This window comes from Brienomyrus brachyistius, chromosome 9 (assembly GCF_023856365.1).
Source record: "Brienomyrus brachyistius isolate T26 chromosome 9, BBRACH_0.4, whole genome shotgun sequence".
Lineage (NCBI taxonomy): Eukaryota > Metazoa > Chordata > Actinopteri > Osteoglossiformes > Mormyridae > Brienomyrus > Brienomyrus brachyistius.
The window spans coordinates 27,515,303-27,527,943 of record NC_064541.1 but is presented as its reverse complement, the minus strand read 5'-3'; positions in this window follow the sequence as shown (position 1 = coordinate 27,527,943).

Below are 12,641 nucleotides of genomic sequence, written 5' to 3'. Positions count from 1 at the left end.
TTAATTCTCGCCATCACCTGGCTGTAGGAAGCTGTCTGCCCTTGAGATCTAATTTACAGTATATGGCACTGCCCCCTCCTCCCCCCAGCTGCAAATATTATTATCCCAAAATGTTTCACTCCTGAGATTATTAGGAAGCATCAGCCCTGACTCTGTTTAGTGCAGGTTTCCTCTGGCCAGTGCAAAAAAACATGCAGTTAAGTGATTGGGTGTCTCTGAATTTTCCATGGCGCGTGATCGTGTGTGAGATTGTGAGCTCTGTGATGGATGTGGCTGCTCCCCCAGCCGTGGTGTCTCACACTTCCTGGGAAACAGCACCAGTATCTCTGCTACCCTTTAGTCAGAACATAAGAACACAAGAAATTTACAAACGGGAGGAGGCCATTCGGCCCATCAAACTCGTTTGGGGAGAACTTAACTAATAGCTCAGAGTTGTTAAAATCTTATCTAGCTCTGATTTAAAGGAACCCAGGGTTTTAGCTTGTGCTACACTAGCAGGAAGACTATTCTATACTCCAACTACATGCCGTGTAAAGAAGTGCTTCCTCAAATTCATTTTAAAATGTTCTCCCGCTAATTTCCACCTATGGCCACGAGTTACAGTATTTAAACTAATATTGAAGTAACCATGGGGCGGCATGGTGGTGCAGTGGTTATCACTGTTGCCTCACACCTCTGGGACCCGGGTTCGAGTCTCCCCCTGGGTCACACGTTTGCGGTGTTTGCATGTTCTCCCCATAGCGTCATGGGATTTCCTCTGGGTGCTCCGGTTTCCCCCCACAGTCCAAAAAAACATGCTGAGGCTAATTGGAGTTGCTAAATTGCCTGTAGGTGTGCGTGTGAGAGTGAATGGTGGGTGAATGTGCCCTGCAATGGGCTGGCCCCTCATCCAGGGTTGTTCCCTGCCTCGTGCCCATTGTTTCCGGGATATGCTCCGGACCCCCCGTGACCCAGTAGGATAAGCAGTTTGGAAAATGGATGGATGAAGTAACCATTAGTAGGCAAAGATGAAAGAATGAATGAACCCAGTCTGTTGCTGTTTATAAAACTCCTGACACCTCAAATTAATTTATTGCCATGAGAAGCCGTTGTCTTTTCTTAAACGGTCACAGCAATGTACTTGGCTGTGATGTTTTATTATGTTTGATTGTGAATCAGCTCTTTACTGTATTTGTACTGTACTTTACTGCATAATTTTTCTTCAGATTCACTGGAATAACTCAGGTCAACAATGGGCGGTGCCATGATTTGAAACAATGTTCTAAAGCGAATCATATTACCCACAATGCCATCTGATGGAGTACTCATGTACGATAAGAATTTAATTTGTGTGGCTAGTAGCAATTCTATATTCACCATTCAAGAGTTATTAAAATGCAGTTATTTGAATAATGTTTCACTATGGATGCCCGTTAGTGCCCATTAGATGCCCACTAGTGGCACTGCTGTTTTGGTCTTGCATGGTGCTTCTTTGACCCCAGCTGGCGACTGGTCCCAGGACGCTAGAAGTCACCCGAGTGCTTTTTAGCTCAACAGTGATCAGTTAAAAATGCCGCACTTTAAGCAATGCCTCCCTGGTCAGGTCGGGAACCACTGCTGCAGTTCCCACAAACCACTTTCAGTACAGGACAGCAGCAGCATCTGGAACATTCCGCCGGTCGGGAGAGATTTACAGCTGAACTCTCCAAACGGGACAACTGGCTGCACGCTCTGAAAGCAGTTCCTGAGAGACAGCTCAGGTATGTCTGGGCTTCTCTGCCCTTGGGGGGGCAGGGGTGAACTTGGGGGGTTGTTTGGCTCTTACCCTTGGCTGTCTAGCAACAGGGGGATGGGGTGGGGCGGGGGGCTGGGGGTTGCTCGGTTTCCAAAACACTCGGACATAAACATGCATTCTGCTCTGATTCCTTGAGCCTTGGAGCATGTGAGGAATAAGCTGTGTGGTGTTTACATGGATCAAGCAGGTCATGCACATGTGCACCGATGTCAGTCAGACCTGTGGGCAGCTGCTGGCTTCTGGGGACAGCAGGCTTGACTCTGCCATTAATTCCAAACTAGCAAGGAGGGGTTAATTAGTCCCGGATATGAGGAGTACACGGTAAACCCTGTGTAACTGTGTAATCTAATTTAAAGTACTTTCGTTGGTATTTTTAAACATGACACAAAGTAAATGTGCAAATTTACACCTGCTAAACTAACTACTAAATCAGCCGTATGTATCCCGTCAGATATAACAGTCTGTGAGATGCCAGCAACTATGGCTAAAGTTAAACACAGAAACAAGGGTTATATCTGTAGACTGGGGGTGGAGTGGGGCTGCCTGCATCCAATCACCTTAGAGCAGCTCGTTGACTCTCTCATCTGGGGGTTTCTGGGTGTCAAAGTGAATCCGTTTAGAAGCTGAATTACGATTATCAATGATGTAAGTCATACTGCCAGGAGACCTTGCTAGAGCTTAGGCTGCATCATGGAAAGTTCTGCCGATTCTGATCCCAAGTAAGCAGACAAGTTGGGCCTCCTGGACCCAATTCTGTCCAAACTAAAACAGAACACTGGCCCTTTGGCAGATTCCCACAAAAAATTGTGGGAAGGGGGGCATGGGGAGGGCTACAATGTACAATACTGTGCAAAAGTCAGTAAAAGGCAGTAAAAGAAAATGATGTAGAAATGCTTTTTATATTGGTGTAAAACTATGCTATTATGTCTGTCAACGTGTATCAGCCCTTTCAAAACCTCTGCTGAAGTCACCCCAGTATTTGCAGCAGCTGTCCAACACACCCATGCATTTTCTTTTATTGGATCCACTAGCACAACTCGTATAGTTAATCAATATCTCATTCTCTATTGTTAACTAATTAGATTATTTAATTAAGAGAGCTAGTAGTGAAATTGAATAAATACATGGATTGGTTGAGTGGTGTTCATCTAGCCATCCAAATAGATATCAGTAACTTTTCTGAGCACATAAGAGATTCTCACGAGTTACTCTTAATTTTAACAATTTAAGTCCTAATGCTAAATTGTGGATTTTGCTCTCAGCAAAAGTGCACTTACTACCCAGATAAAAAGCTTTAAACTTTTCTTTTGACTGCCTAATACTTTTGCTCAGTACTCAGTAAGTTACTCGTCGTCTTACTTCTTCTTCCTCTCCTCTTGCTCTCTCTGTTTGGGGAGTGCAGGTGATCATTTGGGGGACTAGCCCCCCATGGCACCGACACTGAGTGAAAGCGGGGCGGCTTTGCAGGGTCTTCCTGGCCGTCTGACCTGTCGCTTCCGCCTTCTGGCTCCGTAATCGAGGCTCCACCGTGAGCCTTTGGCTCATCACAGACATAAACAGCAAGGGCCTCTGGGAAACCGAGGACTGTAGCCTGGGGACTGAAATTCCCGGTGCTAACGTTCCTTAAAAACGGCAAGAGAATCCTGACGGGAGTTTACGTTGGGCCTCTCGCTGATCAGGTGGACATTCACGTAGCCCAGCACCCTTGGCTACCCTGTGGGAGAGATTTACGCAGCCTTTTCCTTCACCCAGCAGCATGGCACAGGTATTCCTGGCGGGGGTACGGGCTCCTGCTGTCAGCCATAATAATAAGCTTAGGGAGACGACTGTGGCCACAGTGCACTCCCCATTGTGCCACTGGCTTAAATTACGGCGGCCATATTTGATCTTCCACTGTGTCTGGGACGCACGTCATGTAGTAAGACGCTGTGACTTACGCTCAGTCTTCTTCATGTGTTGCCTTATATAATACTGCTACTATAATATGTTCCCCAGATGTATCAAAATTAATCTGACACGCAGTTTCAAAAGTCATCTTGTGTTGTCAGTTTTTCCAAATAAGTTAAACAGTTTCTAGGCTTTCTTTTACATTCCTTGTCCCAGCTTACTCAAAAGTCAAACTTTTATGTTAGTTAACTCAAGCGCCTTCCCTCCACGGAGGCTTGTTCGGCTGCCTCCTTCGATCCTAAATATCAGCAAATCCCTTTATCCATAAAGTCTTAAAGCATTTTAAGTGAAGATTACTGCAGGGGAAAAAAAGAAACTCTGATTTCCATGAGTGTAGGAGGGACATCGACAGAGGGCATCGCACGGACGTGCTTCTGTTAGTAATGCACCCATCAAGCCACCGCCAAGATGATGACAATATCTCACAGGCTTCCCACGCAGTTCCACAAGAAGTGTTCTCCTGCAGGGGGTCGAGGCCGAGGGGCATGTCAAGGCCTGCCTGGACCCCCGTCTGCTGGAGGCCGGGCCGGATCATCTCCACGATGACACGCTAGGCAGCGATCAGGCAGCAGCAGTGACTGTGTCAGCAGCGGATATGGGGGTGCAGGCAATCCAGAGTCCGGCCAGCGCAGGACAAATTTGTGCTTTCATTTTCATTTTTAATTTTGGAGGGAAAGAGTTGTGCAAATGAAACGGGATCACTGACAGAACAGAAACAGTTTCTGTAAAACGTATTTGTAGACCTGACTGTTAAGCACTTTTCTGTCCCTGCCCAGGTCAGACCACACTTCTTCAAACAGTTTTCATGGGTTGATAATCAGCCAACTTGGTTTCAGAAGACACCACTATAAATGAAATATATGTCTGGTGATCACTCACCATTCACTGACTAGATTCAACACACTACTATGTACTTCCTGTTCTCAGAAGAGAGGTTCTCTTCCACATGTCACTGATAATGTTTGCGGCAAATGTGTGTAACAAAACAGACTGGATTATACTTGTTAAATGTTAAGCTAGCAAAAATTCTGCTAATTGAATCAGCAGTGATTTCATCCAAGTTCGCCGCATCTCAGACATCCCACCTTAGAGATTTCGATTTTATGGAAGCAGATGAGGGGCATCCGGGAGGGTAGGGGTGCCAGACAGTGCTTGGATGGTGTTATGGTAATGCTGTATTAATAATAATAATTAATAATAATATATATATTGCCAATTGGGGGGAGGTGGCAAAATTTGCTGGCTGGGGTTAGAGATCGGTGGTAAAATCTATAGTGAGCTTGCAGCAGTAAAATTCCTTGCCGGTTATTTTTACCACCAGTGAATAGCGTAACAGATTTCCAAGACAATGCATATTATTTGCGGGTGTCAGCGAGCTGCTGTCAGTTTGCGGAGAATCTCAGAACCTCTGGGAGAGGTGGGATGTCTGGCATCTAATGTTACGATCAGTAACTATCAGATGCTGGGTATACTATATACCAGCCTGAGCACAAACGTCATGAAATGAAGTTGACATTTGCCTCAAGGTGATGTTCAACGGGTATAAAAACCACCTTAGTCTGGTTCCTTCTACATACGGGTGACTAAGTAGCTGGGCGGAGGTGAAAATGTCAGGTAGACAAAATAAGGTGATAAGTGATAGGAAATGCAGGTCCAGCCCAGTGTCACTGCAGCAGGACTAGGTCAGCTATACCAAGGGCTCGTGGGAGGTACTTACACAAAAATGTGCAGTAGGCAGAACAAAAAAAAAATGATTGGTTCAGAGAGATAACCAGTCAGCTCTTGGTCAGATGTCAGACCAACCAATCAGATGTCTTGGTCCTGCCTCTTCTAGTTGCTTGGGCCCACCTCCTGTACAATCTGATTGGTTATCTCTCTGAACCAATCATTTTTTGTTCCGCCCTCAGAAAGAACATTTTTGTGTAACTAAATCTTCCATGAGTGTACAAAGGGGGACCCAGCCTGAATCTGAATTCCCAAAGGAGGGCTGACATTTGTAAACATTAAGGCTGGAAAAAAAAAGGAAAGCAAATACGAAAATGGTCTATTTTAGGAAGCATATCTCCAAGGTCTTGTTTGTTCCCAGCATGGGCCTGTGCTCCTGAGCCGCCTGGGGGCCTGATGACGGTCTGTTGGCGTAAGCTGACCTCTTCCTGTGGGCCTTCTGACCCACTGTCATGGAGCTCTTCTTCACTGCTGGCACCATCTAATGGCATCACTCCCTGTCGATGTTGTCATCGTTATTCTTTGTTAGTGAGGTAGCACAGCAAAGTTTCCATTTATATACATAACTGAAGTATTGGCTCTACCCATCCATCTTTCTTGGTCAGGGTGGGTGGGTTGGTTGCGGGGGGGGGAAGCTATCCTAGGCAGCATAAAACTAAATCATTTGTTTTTACTAATTGCACCATTTGACAGCCTCCAGTCATAATAGCTTTTGTTTTTCTCTGTTTTCTTGTATTTAAGTCTGAGTGACTTCATTAAACTATTAGCTTTTATACCGTAAGAAAAGTTTTTATACCATAAGAAATTGCACGAATTGGTTACTTTCATTCATATGTAATAGCTTGTGTCATTTGTGGAGATACTTGCAAACCCCCAGCAGGACTTTCTCTGTGTTCCCCCTCCAGGATGGTTTTCGATCATGACCCCTCAATACAAACTGGACTGTTCTGGAAGATGGGACCAGCGCAGTCTCTCATACCTCCGGGCGTTCGGGTTCTGGTTTCTGTGTGGGTTTCACTATGGGCAGGTGATTTGGCTTCTCTAAGCCGTTCATATTGCATGACCGCATTAGTGGACCCCTGTAGGTGATCCAACAGCCTGTCCAGACACCCACGCTCTGTGCCCTGCATTTCCTGCGACGGAATCCAGGATCATCTCAACAGGGGAGATGATTCTGGATAGATAAGGTAGGTACTCACAGCTCCAAGGTTCCCAGTCTTCTGGCTCCCCCGACATGTCGAGGTGCTTGAGGCATTATCTTGTGTAAAGCAAACATGCACACATTATTTTTTATGCATTGGCGGACTATGCTAGGAGCCTAAACACAGACAGGAATACATTTCCATTGGTTGGCATGTCACACTGGCTGCCTGCTTAGTCTCCTATGTTTTTCTGTCCACAAGCTCTTGGGCTGGTAGCGATTTTCTGAAGTTTGGTGGGGCTGGTTCCCATATGCAATGATGCAATTCACCCTGGCGAGAAATGTGTCTGTTTCCCAGTTGGTCAGCTGCCCCCCTAGCAGACATACCAGCTCATCTCCTCGTCCTTCTCCCCTTCATCCTAAAACCCCAGCCTTGGGGGGGTGTCTGAGTCTTTCCAGAGCTGTCGACTTCTCACCACCATCTGTGACCCAAAAACCAAAGCCAGTTTTCCATCTGTCTAGAAATTGTCTCCGGGTTTCCAACCACTTGCTAATAAACTGTTGCTGGCCAACACCAACCATGCTGCAATCATAACTATAATTGGTTGCACTGCCATCTCAGGCCTGAGACCCCCCCCCCTGCTTTTTGGGATCATTCCTGAGATCTCAGATTGGGGGGGGGGGTCTTTTGGGGGTCTTTTTTGACTGTTAAATTAGTCCAGCTGTGAAATCACTCAGTAAATGAACATCACAGTGTTAAATTCACAGGAGTCCTAAACGAAGGTCTTTGGCTTTGACACCTTTTCTACTTTGTGTCCATTACCCTAATCATTTAACATACAAAGGTAAAGACTTACATTTTCCTTTGTGCCACCTCTCACCTTCTAGTGAAAAGCACTTGCCAAGCCAAATCAGTTACGCATGTTTATCACGGGGGCATCCCCGCCTGTTTCGCATTGTCTGCACCGTTTTATTGAACCGCATCAAAGTGTGTCCCTCTGTTTGTTTGGTTTCCCTGATTACAGGTAATGTTACATTTGGCAAAGTACATCAGCCGCATCTGTGGTGCTTGACTCTAATTGAAATTACTTTCCACATTCCTGTGAATGTAGCTCAGAATTCTTAAAATTCCTTCTTATTAAAAATGTTCCATAAACCGTGACCAAGCTGTTGGGGAAAAGTCCTGCTGTTATTAAATGGCTGCCTTGTTTGTAAAGTGTACGCCTGAGGCTCAGGACTTTTGGTATTTTCTGCCCCCTAGTGATGGATCCTTCACATTACATGTACACAGCCCACTGCCTGAGCTGGGACACAACCAGAACTGGACTGGGATAGAAAATCAGCCCTGAAATTTGGGGTCCCCATGAAGAATTTTACAGATTGAGGCGGGGGGGTCCCACAATAAAATCACCCCCACAATGAAAATGCCAGGCATGCCAGACTCAAGACCGAAAAGGTCTTTATTGTCAATATATATAAACAAATGCCGAAAATCAACAACATGACAATACAATCTAAATATAAATAATGTACAAAACTATGTTTGATTTTGTGCAGATGTCTTAAGTAGTGCAAATAAAGAATGTGCAAATGTAATTTAAAAAAGGTAAACAAGACCAAATAGCAGCATTATTGGAGGGTAGTTGGGGGACGTCTGATGTGGGTAGTCTTTGAGGTTGGTGGATGAGTAGGGGGGCAGTGTTGGCCCTCGGGGGGCAGAAGGGTGTTTAAGGAGTCTGACTGCTTGGGGGAAGAAACTGTTTCAGTGTCTGGCAGTGGCAGTCAGGATGCTCAGGAACCTTCTGTCAGATGGCAGGAGGATGATCAGTCGGTGGGGTGGATGGGAGTGGTCTGTCACCATGCTGTTTGTGTGGTGGATAACATGTTTCCTCTATGGTTTGGTGATGGGTGGGACAGGAGGTCCCATGATCCTCTCTGCTGTCCTCACTATGAAGTACAGGGACTTATGGTCAGCGATGCTGCAGTGGCCGAACCAGACAGTGACACAGCAGGAGAGCAACCTCTCGATGGTCCCTCAGTAAGTCGTGATGTGGATGCAGTAATACTTTGTACTAGTGGGTGGCAAGGCTATACAAAGTTCTAGCAACTTCTTAATTTATTCAGCACATTAAATTGTGAATTAAGAGGAGCAGTTTTCTGCAGTTGTTATTTTATATAAATTAAAGAAAATGTATTGAAATTGTAGTTATACAGTACAGAAGCAATTAAGCTGGAAAAAAAATATGGAAAATTAAAACTAATACTAATCATTAAAAGTTGTGCAAATGCTGCAAGTAGAACATTTAGTGCCTAGTCTCAGGCCCTGAAGAGGGGCAGTTAGTCATAATTAAAATCATGCGAGGGGGGGGGGGGGGGGGGGGGGGTCATTGCGTAACAAGAAAACCAGCCTTTCTGTGCGGCAGAGGATCACATCTGGCGTGGTCACTGGGGAACGGTGAACGTACAGAGGGACCAGGAAGCAATGGAGGGCTTTATTTAGGGACAGCAGAGGGAGCAATGTTAACAATATGCTGTGGAGGAACGAGAACAAAAGAGGGTTGTTTGCATCAAAGGGAGAGACAGCGGAAAACGAGGGGGGGGGGACTGCGGCGGGGTGGAGGGCCCAGCTTCAGGACCGGGGCATGCCTGTCTGTGGAGAGGGAACAGGAAGTGGTGAAGGGCTGGTAATGAAGCACAGGAGAAGTGAATGAATGTGCTCCTTACCAGAGGGTATTTCAATCAACCCTTAATTTTTTAGCGGCTGAGACAGGCTGGTTGAATTTAACATGCATCTAATCGGATTTGTCCTGCAGTGTACTGTAGATCGGTTTGAAAAGATGTGTGTGCATGTGTTTGTGTGTGTGTCTGTGTGTGTGTCTGTGTGTGTGTCTGTGTGTGTGTCTGTGTGTGTGTGTGTGTGTGTGTCTGTGTGTGTGTGTGTGTGTCTGTGTGTGTGTGTGTGTGTGTGTGTGTGTGTGTGTGTGTGTGTGTGCGTGTGTGTGTGTGTGTGTGTGTGTGCGTGTGTGTGTGTGTGTGTGTGTGTGCGTGTGTGAGGGGGGGGGGAGAAGCTTCCAGGTTACAGAGTCATGATTTCTGCTAATACAACGGGTCTTGAGCAGCAGGTCATGAGTTTTTTGGAGGTAAAATTCACTGACTCTGCCTGTGCAGTTGAACGATTTAATGGGGTTTTCCATAAGGATTTTCAGACTCTTGCAAAGATTTTGATGAAGTAAATGTTTCTCCAACTGTGACCTTAAAATGTGGGAGAATTTACTTCTGCAAAACTATTCATCTCTTTTACGAGCAGGAACTCTTCCCGTGTCCTGATCTCACTGGCTACATACCTGTAATGACACAAAAAATGCATCCTTATTCCAAACACAACAGCGCATTCCCAGACTATTAAAAGGAACAGTCATGTAGAGAACTGGGTGTTTCTCTCTGTGCTGTTTCCTCGGAAACGGCAGAGTCTCTAAATATTATTAATCAGCCACAATCTTATTCACGGCAAAGAATGCAAGTGGGTCCTATTCATTAAATTAGAGCACAGCAACTGAATTCTGAGATGTTATTGCCCAGTTGTAAGCCTCGATGTGGTTCAGGTGGTGATGGATCATGTGACACGGGAATTGATGGAGAAAACGGGCACATTTTTGGGTGCAGGAGTGGAGGAGGGTTTAAAAGAAGAGGGAGGGTGGTTTGAAAACCATTCCTGCTTCAGCACAAGGAGAGCGTGCAGGGGAGAGAGGGTCAGAGCTGGGCGTGGGCTCAGGCATCGAGGCCTGGCTGCGTGTTTGGGGTCCATTTAATATTAGAGGTTATTAAATATCCCCAGCATCCCCAATAACAATTATGTTAAAAACAGATGAACATGATTTTGAAAGGTACATGAATATCTATGTGCTACCTCGTTTAGACATAAATGCCCGGCAGGTCCATCTATATGTGCTACCTCATTTAGACATAAATGCCAGGCAGGTCCATCTATATGTGCTACCTCATTTAGACATAAATGCCAGGCAGGTCCATCTATATGTGCTACCTCATTTAAACATAAATGCCAGGCAGGTCTATCTATATGTGCTACCTCATTTAGACATAAATGCTAGGCAGGTCCATCTATATGTGCTACCTCATTTAGACATAAATGTCCGGCAGGTCCATCTATATGTGCTACCTCATTTAGACATAAATGCCAGGCAGGTCCATCTATATGTGCTACCTCGTTTAGACATAAATGCCCGGCAGGTCCACTTATATGTGCTGTCTCGTTTAACTATAAATGCCCGACTGAAATGTGGAAGATGTAAAATCACTATCACTCTTACTACTTGACCAACGCTTAAAATAATTCACGTTGAGACTTCATAAGATAAGACTTCATAAGGTAAAGTTTCTCTAAAAGTGGCAGTTTTCCTGGCCCAACGTGGTGGCACACCGAACGAACATTAACAGCAGTTTATATACCTGCTTGAAGTTTCGCTAAAAAAGCAGATTGACCTTACTTCTCTCGAAAACAAATCGCCTATTAAAAAGCTCATCTAATATGATTGGTTATTATTTCAAGAGGTGCTGTATATCATTTATGATTGGTTGCTGGCTCAAGAGGCACATCACTTGCAAAAATAGAAAAAAACATACCAGTTTTGACCAGTTACCTCCGGGCACTCCATCCCGTGGCTCAAATCCCCTTCAACGTACATTTCATATCACAGCACGACCTGCACTGCCTACACTCCCATTTCCTCACTAAAGGTCTGTCACAGAACCCATCCCCTACTGAATCTATACCCTCATAGTTCAATACAACTACTAGTATCTTTGCCTATATGTCCCTTATGCATACAAAATCTTCTGCATTTGCACGATCTATCATATCGCAATACATGATCAACTCCATGACCTTTTGCGACAAACATCTTCTAACTCTGGCCGCTTGTCTCATCAACTCCCTCTCCTTTGCAAACATCTTTTTCTTGACCCTTCCCCCTCACGACCAACCTTGCGTCTCTCTTAACCTCAGCCAGTTATTTCTGATCTCAACAGACTCGAAACATAACCCACAAGTTCCCTAATTGTCTCTATTTTGCTTGCTTGCCCTTTCAGTGACCCAGACACCTTGCAGCTTGACCAAAAGCCCTCAAAGGATAAGCGCACACACTCCGTGATTGTTTTTTTGGATCCTGGATCCTGTCTGCCTACGATTCTTCCCTCCATCTGCCAGCCCAAAACCAAAGCCCAAGTGGGACATAACGGCAGTAAGTGGCCATGACATACTGTAAGTCTGTTTTCTGCTGCCCACAGGGTGAAATGAAAGCAGAGATTCTTCCAGAAGAGCACATGTTTCACAAAAGTGTATCAAGCCCGCCACCAGCTGTACCAAAATCAGAACATAAGAACATAAAACACACAATTATACAGCCACGATCAAGCACTCCACTGTTTATATATTATTATCCATGTAAATGTTCAGAGCTTGAATACTTTCAGATCAGTGGGAATTCAGGTAGGAGAGACATCTGTTTGGTCGTTATTCATCATTAACGCTACATGCCTGACCTTTCCTATGGTCAGGAGCTGTGGGTAATGGCCAGAACAAGGAAGTTTCTTCACAGTGCTAAACTCACTCTTTATGACGGAGGTCAGGGTTCTGGATGAATCCCAAAATAGATGCTGCACCGGCCTGAGCGGAGTCCCGGCCCCTTGCGAAGACGTCATCTCTTCCGGACACATCTCACTGGGCGGAGGACTTGGGGTCCCAGGAGCCACCGGGAATATAATATCCCCCCATCTGGCTTTACAGATCCCCCATGCAGTCGTGGAAACGCTGGTCTGGCCTGTAGCAGAACAGCGCAAGCCAGTCTGCACCGGGAATAATTATGAATAATTAAGAGTGATTATACAGGCATCAACAGCACAGCTTAGGTTTTCATGTGTGTCACCCTGGTGACCATAGCATTGTTCCCAAAGCCGAATGCACACACAACTGCTGTCACTCTATCATTCACACTCCCACCAGGAGCCACCAGGGGGCGTGGTCAGAGGAGTACAGAG